Source organism: Ammodytes marinus (genome assembly GCF_949987685.1).
Source record: "Ammodytes marinus genome assembly, chromosome: 13".
NCBI lineage: Eukaryota > Metazoa > Chordata > Actinopteri > Uranoscopiformes > Ammodytidae > Ammodytes > Ammodytes marinus.
Window position 1 is genome coordinate 15722235 of NC_137217.1, and position 17110 is coordinate 15739344.

Below are 17110 nucleotides of genomic sequence, written 5' to 3' on the forward strand. Positions count from 1 at the left end.
TGATTTAGAGTATTTCCAACTTTGTGGGTCAATCCAGAAAAAAAAAATGTTATACGTGTTGGCATTTTTTGGAAGATTGTAAAGAAAATCTCATGTTCTGAATGCCAAATAACCAAAGATGTAAAAGTCGGGACACTTGGTAATGATATATACAGCATCTATATCTTTATCTATATTTCAACTGGCTGGTATCGCATATTTTCAAACTCAAAACATTGTAGGCTCCGTTTCTCTTTCTTTTTTTCAACGTTGTGTTCCCTCTATATCAGCTGTCATATATGCATCAGAAAGACATCCACAAGTTGTGGAAGTGAAGAATGCATTTTCAGAACTTCAAAAAGCAGCCAAACAGACACTCTGCAATGTCTATCTTTCAAGACTCAGTAATAAGGAATAATAACATTGGTTAGTTTGTTATCCGTGTTTTTATATCAACATATGTATATGTTATTTACAATTGGTTTGTGTTGTTTTCTTTAACAATGACAGCATTTTGAGGAACACAGACATAGTGTATAACATGTACATACCAGGAAGAAGCTGTTTCAGAACATATTTAATACAGTATAACAAGATTATTAAATTAAGAGTAAATCCCAAATCTTTCCATAAAATAATCTTGAACTGTGAATGAATAATGTGCAGCATGAAAAAATATACATCAACATTTTGATTAGCAAGAATGACTAGAAATATGAAAAAGCATATACAGTATACTTAGATCAGTCTTTATATGGTTAATATGTCTATAGCAGTCTTTTCAACGTTTACTAGATTTATATATAGTGGGCTTGTCAAAGAGCCACGGAGGGATTTGTGCATATGAACCAGGGCAAACATGTCACAAAGGAACAACTCTGCCTTTAACCACTGTTAGCCGAGCGCAAAGAAAAAAATCAAAGTATTCTCTCGCTGGTACATACCGTGGAGACACATAGAGAACATTGAGAAAATAGGGGGAAAAGGCCAACCGACTGAGCAAGAGAAATAACTATTAGACGCCCCCCCCCCCTCCAAAAAAAACTCCTCTAAACAGGATAACATAACCTCATTGCTCTTTGCCTAGCATCTGTCCTGCCTTGAATCTGTGCCCGCTAACGTGATTAGCACAACAATGTTGGGAGACCTTCCTCCGTACTCACATAATCAGGCTGTTGTCTTTGTACTCCAAGGTCTTTCTGTTCTCAGTTAGAGAACGAGCCTGAGAGACCAGATAGTCACACAGCCTTTAGCCAGGTGTCCTGAAGACAGCATTTATTCTCCACTCAGATGTACAGAATGTGAATGCTGAATTGCCAGACAGAAAAAGTATCCTTCGAAAATTGGAAAGCATCCCAAGGAACTAATGAATACACACTTTACTCCTACATGCTTTTAAACCATACAAAAGTAACTACTAACAGTTATGGGTATGAAACGTTTTTCTTTTTCTTTTTGTGCTTTTGCACATCTTTCCACTGACTGAATGAATGCCAAACAAGACACCTGGCAACGTCATCTCATTCTCATCACCAAGCTGCTGAAAAAACACTAATTACCTCTTTAAGTGAAAATAAGACAAAAACAAGACTGAGATTCACAACCGTTAACCCCAAGCTATAAAGAATGTTAAGATGAGGACCACAGTAAAGTAGGGATAGTAATTATCTGGAGGCTAGAATGTTGGCCCTATAATTGTAAAGCCCCATTGCCCCCACTGTCAACAGCCCCTGATTTGTGTCTTGTCATGTGCTGGGGATCTGGACACTCATTTGGTCCTGCTTAATTAGATCTTTCAGAATCGGTACGTTCTCCTGTACCCTCCAAGCCCTCAAGGGACTCATAAAATAATGGCAAAGGGCTGAAGTGCTGCAGCCCTACTGTCCTCACTGCTGGTTATATCCTTGTTTTATATATAGACATTAACACCTTTCTGTTGACTTTGCAAGTTCCTTTAATGCCACATAGGGGAACATGAACTAGTCAGCCCTTTAAATCTTTGAAGATAAGTGAAGTCAAATATTTAATAAGGCACTGAATGGGAGTACATATGATGTGTGGAAATTAAAATGAGGTAATGTGAGGTAATCATGATACACTGGGAAATAGTCCACGGCAGCCCAGGCAACATGGACATTAAGTCATCATTTTACCTCATGTCATTTGGAAAAGTCTTGCATCTGGACCCAACAACATGGTTCTTAAAAAATAGTTTGTGTCTAAGGGGTAAAAGAAGGGGCAATGAATACACAATGAAAAAAATAGTAGGGAAAAAATAATGGGGAAGCTTGCTTATGAATGATAAAAAAAAGAAATCATACAAAAATCTAAATAGAGAATATTTTAGTTATGTTAGCACCGATGAGTGCTTTTGGTGCGTTTAATAATTGAATTTGGCCCGCAAAATTGGCTTCAAGTACAGAAGAGGTCAGAGTGAGTGCCGTTATCTTGTCCACACAAAGCGCTGTCACATAAAAATCCTTGGATTTATCTGAAAAGCACTCCTCAACTGGAAGTTGCCAGCCTTTATTATCATCAACCTCATGATTGCACACTTTGACAGCAACCTTTAGTATGTCATCAGCACTTAAGCCTTCAAAGGTTTCTAGCAAAAAGTACTGACAGTGTCTTTATTCTTCTACCTGAAGTCATTTTATCTGTCAGTTCAGTGGCACTTGAGCTTTCAATATGTTCCATTACCCACATATGTAGAAGTTATATACGCCATTGTATATAGAGTAACATGATACTGTCTAGCTTTCATTGACATGTTCCGGTGTATAAAGCTCTCACTGTGTACCTATAGCTTTCATTTTGTTTAATTATCTCCCTTGTATTTTCAACATTATTCATTGTCTTTCCCTGATTGTTCTTCTGTTTTCGTTTAAATACCCTTTCATGATTGCAATCTTTATTTAGGGAAAAAACTGATCAAACTGTAGTGTTTAGTGATACCTTGCATGCCACACAGTCATGACATTATTCTCCAAAGCACTGTGAATCTGATTAAGTTCCATCCATCCATCCATCGATGCCCCTCCCAAGGGCAACATAACATCCATAACAAGATTAGGAGTGATCCAGCACATCATAATTCACACAGAGCACTGCTGGACTACTGGTCCCAGGCTGTAGGTGACACTATCTGTGGCAAGACACAACAGACAGAGAAAGGAAAGGAGGACGATAAAACGTATCTGGGGTTTGGGTTGTGCAGGATTGATGCATTAGGGGAGGTGACAAACAGGGAGTCAAAAGAAAAGAGCAAATAAGATGCAAAGCTGTAAACATGGGATGGTACAAAGATAAACAAAATGAAAGCAGAAGGCTTTAGAATTAATTTTTCTCTTGAATTAAATGAACTGAGCTGCTCTCTCTGTGACCCATTCAGTAAAGCTTTGTTCCTCTCACCACCAAGGCCAGCCCAAGTATTCTCAAATACACAAGAGACTAGAGCAGGGGTCCCCAAACTACGGCCCGCGGGCCCGCTTTTTATTGGCCCGCGGCCGATTTTAAAAATATAATGTAATATGGCCCTTTGAATTTTTTTTTTTTTTTTTGCATTTCTTAGTTAACCCACTAGTGCAGGGGTGTCAAACACTGATTGATTGGCCCGTGGCACATTTTAAAAATATAATGTAATATGGCGCTTTTAATTTTTCTCTGTAATTATATTACAGAGAAATATGTCCCATAAAAGAAAATGAGCAACAAGCCCATCCCAGAGGACCCTGCATAATATTTTATTTTAAATTAATATTATTATGGAAAATCTATGCGTCCTTCTCCAATAGCTTCTAATTCATCTGACACAGTGTCTCCATTTTTTTTCATACAAAATTCTTCAGATTTAGCCTCTTAATTTCCCTCTCAAAGTGCACCAGATTCATGCATTTCGCTTTAAAAACTTTAAAAAATCTCCCGGGGGGGCATACCCCCGGACCCCCCTAGGAGGGTCGGGACCTCCGCTGGATACTATTTTCACCCTGCTGGACATTGGACGCAAAGGCAGAAAACACTGGGTGTATCGTTGGCATATAAACAAGAGGGGAAATGTGTCTGTTTAATGTGCAAGGAAAGTGTTGCCGTGAAGAAGGATTACAATTTACAAAGACACTATGAAACTAAACATCAGAGCAGCTACATGTCCTGATAAATGTGTTATTTTTGCAAAGTGGCCCGGCCTTTCGTAGATTTTTCTGTATGTGGCCCTGAGTGAAAAAAGTTTGGAGACCCCTGGACTAGAGGGACAAGAGGTCTGCATATAGTGGGATCAACTGCTTTGTTAGGGTTTAAGAACTGTCCTTGACATGCTGCTGGCTGTATCATTGCTGTTAGTATAAGCCCTGGCCAGTTCTCAGCACATCAGCCTTGATGCTCTTCTTTTCTCCAGGTGCCTTCAATCTGCCCTGTTGTCTGTTCAGAGAAGGCCATGTGGGATTTCAGACTCAATCGCTAAGGACCCAATGTCCCCCAACCGTCTGTTTATTTGCTGTCATCTGCAATAACCTTCAGGACAAATAAATAAGAAAAATACATAAATAAAGTGCTAACCTAGGGAAAGAGTAGAGCTCTGGCCATTGGCCTGAAAAGCCCATTGGAGTAGTAATTTCATTGTGAGGGGAAATGATTTAAAAAGCCTCAGTTGAAGACACTGTGTGCTCATTACCTATCATTGCACAAAGAAATGACAATTAAAGTTATTCTTCGATTCGTTGATTTGTGTATTTTTATTTGTTTGTGCTGCTCTGACATTGTGGATAATTCGAGGCAAGCCTGGAGTTATGTATAAAAAATAGATCATAGAACATAGATGGAGGCTTTAATAAATGAAACTCGTTCAGAGGATGGGCACGTTCCCTTCCTAATGGAACATCTCATACAGGGACAAACCAATAATAAGACATCACACAGACTTAATCGACTTATCACAATGACAAGCAATGACAGTGGAGGCTGAGGCTGACCTTATACTCAAAAAGAAGAGCAGCACAGCAGTTTCCTCTAAACATACAGCAGTGATTTTGCCAAAGCCTTGTGTGCGCTTCCCCTTTTATTACATATATGCATGTTTGCACCTTGCTGTTCATATTTTGCGATATACAATAGCCTACCCCCTTCAATTTGAATTTGCAGAAGTGTTAGTCTTCTACAGCGTTCACCTCTAACTAATCTTACCTCTTGCTTACGTTAGCTCCATAAGATAATTTAGCTGATGTTTTTTTGGGGTTTTGGAAAGGTTAAAAAGACAACGACCTAGAAAAAACTCAATTTAAATGTGCATTGTATTGTAACAGATCATGTTTCTGCTTAAACACACTTTATAATGTTCGATGGGTGAAAAGAAAAAATTAGTGTTGGCTGCATAAGGGCCGTGTCCATTGCATGTGGATCAATAGAGCAGCCTATCAGTTTTGCATCAGGGCATGAAGGACTGTCAGGTTCTCCATTCCCGAGACTGACGCGCCACCTGAAGTGCGCAACCTAATCTTATTTTCACCTCCCACTCATTCTATCATTCACAGCTCCACCTCATACTCCGTCATACTCGTTCTCATACCTGTTTGTATGATTTTTCATAATCACCACCGTCATCCATCAAGCAGCTTCTCTCTCTCTATCTCTCCCACTTTAAACGTTAAAATAGTTAAAGTGATGTACAGTAGGTATATTGACATTTTCTGTGCCTTGAAACTACCCGTCCCCCTCAGGCTGTGTTATTTCGCCATGACCGAAGATCAATTTCAAACGATGTTTGTCGTTTATTTCTAAATGTCAATAATAGAGCAGTATTCACTTTATCAACTCATTGCTTTTCCTCTAAGCACCATCTTTCCTATCTTTACTTTGAAGCATTGGGAGTCATCTGTACCCCGTGTCCTCATTCTTCAACACTGCCTTTCTCCGAAGCCCTAAATTAAAATAAAAAAAAAACAGTCCAAAAGGTAACAGAAACTAAAAAGAATTGAATAAGGCTGTTTGGTGCCACGGGGCAATCTTAACCTTTTTCCTTTCCAAGTGATTTTCTTACGTCTACAATGTTAACAACTCACCCTCAATTTCTGCTCTAAGCTTGGCCTTATCCTCTCATTCTAAGCAAGAGCTGTGACTGGTTTCTCTGCAGGTCTTTACCGCCTCAGGTATAGTGCCAGTGGGCCATTACCAGCGCCTCCGGGGACAGGCCGGCACTCACAGGGTGGAAATGGAGAGTGAGAGAGTCGCGAGTCCACCTGAGGCCTGATGTTCGAGCAGAAAATAAATGAAATACAAGTGCTATTGTCGAAGTGGCGTGTGCCTTCCAGCGTTTGAGAAAGATAAGGCCACGTCAGCAAGTGTTGTTCTCTTATTTCCAAGGAGAGTGTGGGGGGGAGGGAGGGAAAGGTGCATTTTTCTCAAACGTCTGCTTGCGCTGACCTTTCGAATTGTCCTCCAGCCATCTCAGGATCAACTGCCACATTTGCCCAGGAAAAAGGGCGAAGTGAGTGGACACACGAGCACAGAGGGGAAGGGAGGGAGATGTACATTTTTTGTTTGTGTCAGTCTTTTTGTGCATTATCATTTTAAATAGCCCTAGTTGTCAGGCTTGGTGTGACTCTGCAGAAGAAACAAAAAAAGACAGGGTGTCCACACAGGTCTATGAGATGATCATTGCCAAACAACACCTTAGACCCTGTTTCCACCTGGGATTAACATCTGATTTTTTGAATCTGGTTACAAGTGGAAAGCTCTCAGTCCGTGTGTTCACACTTGTATTTTCAAATGTGACTTCTTTGTTTACCTGTGATCCGATTCCATTTACCCGCACTGTATTTAAATCCACACGCACATAATTTCCGTTTGCATTGCTGTTTTTAACCGGTGGGGTTCAAACAAGTAAACATACAGGGCTGTACAGTGCCACAGTTTTAATCGCATTTGCTATTAAAATGCATTACATGCGAAGATAAATACTAGGTCTAGGTTGAAGAGATAGGCTACTGTCTCATTTAGACAAGGAGGAGTGATGCACAACACTGCTTAGAGGGCTCTACATTAACACTCGCCAAATGCGGGTAATATCATAGTATATAAAAGTAAAAACTCTTGGGCGAGTAAGTTATTATGCCACTTTGGCTGGTGAAAGATGTGTGTTTCTAACGTCTGATACACTCTTGTCACCACCACCAGTAGGCTACACGGCTTTATAGGCAGTTAAGTTACCTTATGTGCGAACAGAATATTGCCTGTTCACCTTCACATTAAAAGCCTGTTACTAGCCAAACGCGAGTTGACTTTATTTTTAAGCAGATAAGAACAGGAAGTCGTTGCCTTGCAGCTCTCCAGTCAATAGCAGCGATTTTCGTGTTTTCAGATTTACGCAGTGAAATGAAAACAGAGGACAGAAAGCTTGTCATTTGCAATACTGGCGGATGCAACTAACATTCATGAGGCTTCTATAAAAGCTGCATGAACGCCAGTGATGCATTTTCAACGTATTTCCGCTCAGGCAGGTGGCGGCAGTTGAGTAGGAGGTCCATAATGTGGACAAAAGTCACTTTGCTGTTTCCACTATCAAATGAATGCGGACACAAGCGACACAACCGACGTAAACCACCTCCGAATGTGGTTTTTGTGATCCGATCTCAATGCGTCTTGAGAGTGTTTTCACCTGTAGTTAGTAGGGGTGGGTAAAAATATCGATTCTCTGATGCATTGCGATTCTCTCTCGAACGATTCCGAATCGATTCATAAAAGTTAATAATCGATTAATAAAAGAAACTAGTATTTTTTAACTAGTATTTAATATTAGTATTTCCTGCGCCACTGCGCATGCACACCACACAAGTGTGAGTTGTTAAAAGTGGCGACAAAAGGGCAGAGAGCAGCAAACCCATATGACCTGCACTGGCTTTGTGTCTGTTTACGTTTTTGTATGAGAGCTGAATTCCAATACAGCACTTTTTTTTCACTTTTGTACACCTTATACTGGTAGTGTGCTAATGTTTTATTTGTTACCAGAAATGAAGGCACCTGGTTCTTATGTGTTATTATTGTTCAAAGATGTCATGTGAGAAAGAAATAAATACTATACATGATTTAAATGCATTACATTTAATACAGCACTGTCAATTGTGCTGATGTTATGTTACAATTTCCAAGAGGAGAGAGTTATACCATGGCTGTTTGTTCACAAGGCATAAAATTAAATAGATAATTATTTAAATAACATTTTAATTATTTTACTCTTTCTTGTGTATTTCTACTTGATACTGAATCGATATCGAAGCATTTCAATCAATATCGAATCGAAATCGAAACGAATCGTGACTTAATGAATCGAAATCGAATCGAATCGTGAGATTCTTGACAATACCCAGCCCTAGTAGTTAGAGCTGTATTCACGTGATCGGATCACAACAACCATATGTTAAAGACAAATGGAAACGGGGTCTTATACAACGTGCCCAGATCTTGACCATATGACTGAAATTAGAAACTATAGAGAGATTAGTTCAGCTTTAAAAAGCCAGAAAGCCAAACAGATAGATTAATTGCAAAGTTGGCTTTTTAATGAATTCCGGACTGTTAAAGCTCCCTAAAAACTGAGCAGTTAAACAGTGATAAACTATGACTGATAATATGCACTAAACACTCTTAATAGTAGGTCAAATTGAGCACATCCCATAGTGAAAATAAAATTATGACTTGAATAAAGTTTTTCATAGTTTGATTAGGTGTGATACAAGAGCTCAAGTTTGATTTCTGCCTACTAACACTTACAGAGTTCACAGGAGCTTGCTACCTGCAGTGTCCTTTTCTGTCACAGTGTGCTCTGTGACAGTTTCTGTGCACACTGCACTGCAGGACAACAAGGATAACATCACCCCTGGGGCTCTAAAGGTTGGTCAGGGATGTAATCAACCATGTGGTCAGGCTATAACCTCCATCACAGACGGGACAAACTAACCACGAGGTCCTGATTCATTTTGTCTCCATTCGGTCACTAAAAAGTGTCTCACCAATGAGCCATGCATTACCATTAGCTGTGTGGTCATAGTGCAAGCCCAGACTGCTGTTCTACAGAATGAACATGTCAGAGAGCCCAATCCGGCGAGAAACTCCATTAAGCCCATTGAGACTGGCTTCATACATTAACTGCATGATAACCAAAAGGGAAGTGTTTATAATTGAGGTATTGAAAGACAAAGGAAGATAGAATGTTGGATGCTGGTGTTAATTGCTCCGGTGGTGCTTTCAGCAATCACCTGCACATGGTTTGCCTATTTACATCTGTGCTATGCTTCTGTAAGTCAATGTGATGCATCGGGGTTCACACTTGGGAATTCACAGCTGATGGACAGTTGTGATATGCATTAGTGCTGGGCACATTGCAGGCCATGAAACCAGAGAAAATACACTGTCTGAACATGTGGAGGAATGAGCTGGGACCCTGTTGGGACCTCTCAGCTGTGGCTCCACGAGTTTGTAGAAATCAGTAGACTTTGCGCTTTGGAGCACAGCAGCACTCTACCAGCCAGTCATCACACCCTAAAATCAACTTTATGTCTGTGGCACTGTTTGCCAAGAGCTTCCATAACATCAAAAACAATATTAATTTGAAGTGCCGTGCTTCACAATGGTGAAGTTTATTGTTTATATCACCATCCATTGACATAAATAGATATTTACCGAATTAGGTAAAGAAAACATTTATATATTTAATTTTAGAAAAAGAGTAGAACCTGTTAGTGGAGACATTCATACATTAACACTTGCCTAATATCTAATTATATGCATGTTATATTAACTGCTGAGCATATGTTCATACTGTATGTAAGACAATACACATATGGCTCTCCATCCCTGTCCTACATACAACGCCCACTGGGCAATTGACAGATTGTAAAGCTTGCCCATTTATTACACTGCAGCATCCAGACCTAGAGGGCTTCATCCCAGAGAACTGTGACCCGTGGCAGCACTGCCATGAACACATGCAACGCATTGTCCCCCATCGTCACAACGTGCAACGATATGCGAAACTGAATTTTCTACATCTCCTCAACTGTTACATGAGCATATATAGGTTTAATGCTCCCAGCACAGATCCTTCTGACCTTCTCTGCTGGGATGCGTATAACATTATCTTGGCCTTAGCATTGACCTACTCTTTGTCCTGCCTACACCCCAGGAGGAAGAAGATAAAATGGAACAAATTAATGGGGCTCCATTAATTCATTTCCTGTATGCCCCCTTCTAACTGGAAAACTAAATTTAACATTGCTGCAGTGGAAAGACATCCTGTTCAAAGTGTTTCCCATCTGTTTCTGGTATTATCTGCTGTAATGTTTAGCCTTTAATTTACTAAGGGACTAAATAGGAAGAGAAAATTGATGTAAATAAATTAAATAAAAAATTAACGGACGGATAAATATAACATTTCTCCAGGAACGACACTGCAAATCTCAGTGGACAAGAGGAGAGGCAGAGCAGCTTTGTGTCTCTGACATTCAGAGAAGGAGAAGACAATCCAGGGACAGGCTAGTTTTCTGATTAGATTTTCATTAGCTCCTTGTTATCAATGACTGATCCCATTAACATGTCAGCGTTGGCGACATGCCCCTGTGGTAAACCCAGAGGCTTCCAGGGATGGAGGGCACTGCCGCATAATAACGCACACCATGGTTTGGTCATCTGTCTTGACACAGAGCTAATGAGCTAGTCTCGAGAGGAAACGAATAGCAGTTGGCAAATGCCGACATGCTGAAAGTGCAGAGCGCTTCCTGGGAATTATTTATTTTAGAAAAAACACATTTGTCATGCTACATATACTTGGATGACGTTTGCAGCAACTAAAGCTCCATTCAAAGTCAACATTGTAGTGATTTAATTGTATGGCTTTAGGTGCACTATATCGCTGGATATTAGAGTCAACAGTGATAAATCAGCATAATAAGCCATCCAAGCCATATACAATCTGCTCGTTTTCTCTCCACACAAGCACGCAAATACACAGATTGCTCATACACATACAGTCAATCTTGAAATCTGTATTACAGTGGTGTCACATGATGCCACTTAAACGGACTTCATCATGGCTTTTTAGTAATTACCCAGCTTGTTTAAAAGAGACATCACCAGAGCCAAGAACAAAGAGGTCCTCCCACACTAGCCCTCCCAAAACACTCAAATCCAAATAAACTCTGCCAGCTTTCTCCCTGGTGGATGTTAACACTGTTACAGTGACCCAAAAATGACAAAGCCTTTCTCTCTCTCGCTTTGCAGATCTGTATTGCGTCGCCACGTCTGCAGCAGACATGGTGCAGCATTTATTTAGTGAAAGAACAATAGCATTGCCATGTGGCGGCCTGCATGGGCGCTGCAAAGAAAGAGCGATTGTGTCCACTGCGTCACAGGAGGACTTGAGAGGCTGATGGATGGACAGGTGCCAAACTCAGCCCGGGACGAGGCCACAGTCTAGTGCCGGATAGATAAATCTGAAGCCGACACTGATAGGCCGCGGAGTCATCATAATGACAGGCAGGCTGGAGCCAAAAGGCAGGAGGCTGCAGTTCCGCCCATCCCAGAGGTGTAATGTGCTTGTGATTAACTGTCAATCCCCCCTTAGTTTGGTGGGCAGACGTTCTATCTCACTAAGAACCACTCGTCATTGTGACAGCTGCTGTAGCCATGACCTTGGCCTCTACCAAGAATTGTTTGTAGACATTTTATTAGGAATTTCCAGAAATGTAAGCGATTAACACTTGTATTTGTATTGCTGCATTTCAAGCATTTCACCCTGCAGGAGGTCAGAAAGTGCTATTTAGTGCCTTTTATAAAGAAAGACTTTTGACATGTCACAGTGGGAGAAGCACAGGTGTGAATAATACAAAGGGTTACTGCTGGATTCCCTTTAGCTGATTCACTGTCACAATGCGACAGGTAAATACAGGTAAATCCCATTGAGACCAGAGACTCTTTTGCAAGGGAGAGCTGTTCCCATTCTCTCTCACACACACACACACACACACACACACACACACACACACACACACACACACACACACACACACACACACACACACACACACACACACACACACACACACACACACACACACACACACACACACACACACACACACACACACATAGCAGGCTAACTATCGACATTCACACGAGGCAAGGTGGGTAAATAGTCTTGCCCAAGGATGCAACAACCATGACACAAGTGGCAGGGTGGGGATCGAACCACCAACCCTTTGATCATTGCCCAACCTGCTCTACCACCTGAACCACAGTCGCCCCCTAAAAAAAAATACTATCTACTGTTGTTCATCCATTGTGCAAGGACTCATTTGCTACCAATTCCTGGTATGTTTAGACTGTTTTTAAAACTCCAAAAACATGGCTGACAGTAAAATGCCAAACCAGGCATCTCCGTTCACTCCAGCAGAATTTTATTTTGCCTTAAGAACGGTAAGAAAAAGCTACAGGACATTTCATAAACAGACTGTAATAATACAAATGAACTCCCAGTGGCACACATTAATATCTGCAGCAGAGATGAAATGTTGAGGCTTCTTAACTTGGCAGGAATCAGGTATCGTATTTCCAGTGGGTTACTGCAGTCTCTCTGAACAACAATGTTAGCAAACCGCAAATTGTGAGTCATTCTTCTTGTTCATCCACAATTCACAGAAAATTGGTCCTATTACAGTTGAGGAGTAGGAAGCTTTGTGTATCGGATGATTTTGGATGTTTATATGAAGTCTGACTGTTATTTAGATTAAAAAGCCACAGTCAAAGTCAATCTCTGTGAAAGCGGCACCTCGGGTTGAGCATGCTGGCTCACTGGGACACATGAACAGATCAAAATTACAGTTCATATTATGAGAAACACCTGTGCTTCATCTACTATGACAAGTCAAAATGGCTGCTTTGAAAAAGACCTATGTAGCTCAAGAATTCTTCCTCAAGAATCAATCACATACAATTCCTCCAGCGGCTTTTCAGCAGCTGACACACTCTTGATAATCCACAGGCCTCGCTGTCAACCATTTCCATTTTCAGAGGTTTAATGTTTATGTTAATTTATTTTTTCCATTGCTGTGAGCTCCGCCAGCAGAATTATTTCTCCCTCTGTTGTATGGGGAGAAGGCAATCAGTGTACAGAATACACGCACATCCATCTTGTCCAGATGCTTCCCAACAAAACTTTCAATATTATTGCACTAGGAAAAGTACATTTGAAGCCCAAATTGGGTCTTTGTCAAGGGATCAAGATATGGGTTGAAGCAGAAATATGTGCATGGCTAGTAAAATCACTTTTTTTGTGCATGTGAATGTAGAAACCAGTATAGAGAGACAGGAAACATGAGGAGGGGGAATAAAGACCCCAGGCCAGAAAGCCAGAATCTATCCATGGGTGGTTATGTGGTGAGTGCCTTAACCATGAGTCTATCATGGCACCCAACCAAACCTTTTTTTTTAACAGTGCCTGGGTTTCAGGAGTCCTAATATGCCATCCACTGAAACAGCATGAACAAAACCAGTGACATTAGTAAAAAGGAAGTCAGACACCAATACTGTAGTATTTCATTATAATTGCGCTTTTCCAGCTTTACATGTCAAAATGTCTGCCGTGACAAAGGTTCATTTCAAACTTGACCCTCGTTGGGGAATTTGTCCATTGCAAAGTCTTGCTGTGACGAGACAGCGCTGAACAGTGAAGCCACGTGCGCTGCCAGTGAACACCAGCTGATGATAGCCAGCTAGAAAAGTGCATCCTTGCAAATAGCGAGAGATCCAATATTCCTACTGTAGTATTCTGGAGATATTTTATTCAGATGAGCGAATGCATCAAAGTGCCGTACACATGCCTGTTGTTTGAATGCAAACACCTGCTGAGTGTCTCCAGGGTTGCGTGGGAACATAATGGAATACTATGAAAACTGTGACGGTTAATTACACCAGCGAAACAAGAGGTAGATAACAAACAGCCACATTTGCTCTCATATCCTTTCTCACTATACACTCAATCAATCAAACTTTATTTATATAGCACTTTTCATACAATCAAATGTAACACAAAGTGCTTAATACAACTCCCCCCCCCCCCACACCCCCCACCCAGAGATATGCATACACTCAGCTGCCAAAAGATCACATCTGTACACAACAATGACAGAAAAGAAGAGCCAGTTGAGACACTATTTTTCACCATGAAAGTGTTTTTCTCTTCCGAAGCAGAAAGTGTGCTTAAAGTCCCATCGATTACTACCTCTACTGGCTGAAAGCAGTGGATTTTCTTTCTCTTTTTTTTCGTCCTGGCCCTCTTTGTGGTGCCTTTCTGTGGCATGACATCCTCATCCTGACAACGAGACTGTGGAAGAAGAAGAAAAACCCTCAAAAGGAAAAGAGAAAGACAGAAACGCAGCAGCGCAGCACAGGACTCACTGTGCCGTTTGTTTTCAACGCACTGCCTCAGGTACGCAACTGTGCACGCTTAATACAATGAGGAGTGATTAGAACAGACGTAGGGAAAACAATTTGGACTCTGTATTCCTTCATGCTTGCTCATCCCTTTGCTGCTTGTTATCTGTTTCACTTTTGTCTTCCCTCCAGTATTTTCTTTGAATTTCTGTTTTTCAGTCTTATTCTCTCTTATTCTTTTTTCTTTTGTGTGTGTGTGTGTGTGTGTGTGTGTGTGTGTGTGTGTGTGTGTGTGTGTGTGTGTCTGTGTCCTGAAGGAATTAATTAAAGCTGGTCACAGATGATGGGCTAGGCAGGGTCTGTCCTACAGTATGGTTCTAGCCTCCTGGACAGGGTATATACTGTATTCAATGCTTGGTCAAACAAACAGTTATTTACTTAACGTGCACTTTTTGAAGATGCAGTGTGTCCTTGTAAATGGCTGGAGAGAAATAAGAAAGCAATCACTTCTGAACACTGGGTGAACATTGCATACTTGTGCTGGCAGTATTCTGTGGATCTGTGTTTTCTAATGCGAGCGAGCCGTGAGTGAAAAATGTACTGAATATAAATGTAGCCATCTTAAACCTTTTAAAAGCTCACATTGAAATGGTCAATAAATCACAGCACACAAAAAAAATTCTGAAACTCTCATAGTTTTGAAATCCCAACGGGGGCCTCAGACTGTACTTCTCGTGGACTGCCAGAGCTTTATCTCTTGCTTAAAAAGGATCAGAAACTGTCAACTGCCAAACTCTGAAGAGCAGCAGCATGGCCATTAGGCAACCGCTGAGACTGCTGTGCTCGCTTTCAGAGGGTTCGCGAGAGAGCAGTTCTGAAAAGCCCTGCCAAGACCCAGCCTACGAGAGCTCCTGTGAGCTCAGGGGCCCTATTTTTGCCTCTACATCCAGGCTGTGCTCATCAGCCAGTCTGTCTGTCTGTCTGCAATCAACAGTAGGGCCAGAAAATTTAAACAAAATACATCTCCATTGCTTTTTTCTCATCAGGAATTTTAAATAGTAAAGCAATGAAGACCATTTCACAAGTGTGAACAGGTGAACAGGCAGAGATCTACTGTATGTCGTGGTAAAAGTGTCTGTTTTTGACCTATTTTCTATCAAGTGGAAATTTGCTGAGCATGCATATGCTACTTCTTAAGTATACAGTATACTTACTCATAGGTGCTTCTTTACTTTTACACTATGAGCCTTCCCCACACCTGCAGCCTACACAGCACGATCACAGTCCACGTGGAGGAAATAGTGTTACCCTGTTCAGATGTATGTCTGGAGGCTTCCTCGCCACAAGGACCCTTCCAGGACTTCTCAGGTCCATCGCTTAAAATGACTCACTACACTATTTCTCCCAGTACATTAACTGCATGAGTGTATAAGATAAGAGTTTGTGTGCTCCAGATACAGTTTTTTTACTATGTGGCAATACGTGTTTGATTTCGGAAATGTCTCCTTTTTTTGTGTTTGTTTAAAAAAAAATCTTCTCTTCAAACTTTGCAATTTTGAAAACGTGTAGGGGATGAAATTAAAATATTAAATGTCACATGAGAGCAGCAGAGTTGAACTGTTTATTCGAAATATAGGCTATAATGAATTCCCTCTTGCAGGGAGGTTGATTTGAATACTAACTAAAGGATTATTTGTGTTTAGAGGGATGGTGGAGGGAGAGTGACTGTGTGTGGTACAATCTGATGCACCACTCGTCTATGTTTTGCAATTTATGTACCTGGCAGCGACAGAGGTGAGAATGCGCCCACTTATGTCATGTAGACACAAGTTGTCTAAAAGCTTTATATGCTTGTTTTTGTGGATGGAGTGAGGGAGATATTTGGCACGCAAGCCTGTGATTTGCCCATCAAACATTGTGGGTCATAATGACAGCCGATTCAAATTTTTTTCAAGGGTTCGGCACCATATGCTCAGGTATCACTTTACTTCCACTCAGTGCATAATAAGCTGTCACTATACAAAAACACAGTCCTCGGTTAAACTGCTCTCTCTCTCTCTCTCTCTCTCTCTGCCGTGATTCAACAACACTTTCTGAGTGATTGAGCTAAATTTTGCTATGGATTCTGCTCTACTTTGTAAATAGCACCAGTCTCAAAGTTGAAGCCTCACTTGTTACCAGCAAAAACATTTTCCCAACCATCTGCTTGCTGGTGTCCATTCAAAGGGCAGTAGGGCTAAGAAGACCAAATGCCAACCATGCTCAGAGCGAAGACAGAAATAATGTACATTTCTGTGTGGTGCTGTGACCTGTCAAGCCTCCCCAAGGCACGGGGTCTCCATGAGATGAAGCCGCACGAGAAGGGATAAAAAAAGAGAGGAAAAAAAAGGAACAGGGCCCGAAAAGCCTGCAGCATTAGAGACACCCCTTTTGAACTGGGGAGTGGGCTAAACCTTCACGCTTAAGACGTCACAGGGAGGATTTACAGCTGCGCCCAGCCACTGTAAACAACAAGGCATGTGTCCATCCACATCCACACACAGTTTATACATTAAGAATATCTCCTTTAGGGTATTACACACTACACACTCACACACATACACAGACAACAGGCACAGTAATTACACTGTAGCCACTCACACGCTTATATGGGGGAGCTGATTTAAGCCTATCCCTTTTCGCCTCTTCTTTGAAGTGTTTTTTTTTTCGGCTCCTG

General features: G+C 41.1%; 1 protein-coding gene across 6 annotated transcripts in view; it reads right to left on the reverse strand.

The window, feature by feature from the left end:
* The window catches only part of ptprub (protein tyrosine phosphatase receptor type Ub), a 157600-nt gene that overhangs the window by 73755 nt on the left and 66735 nt on the right, over positions 1 to 17110 (reverse strand). The window lies entirely within an intron of this gene.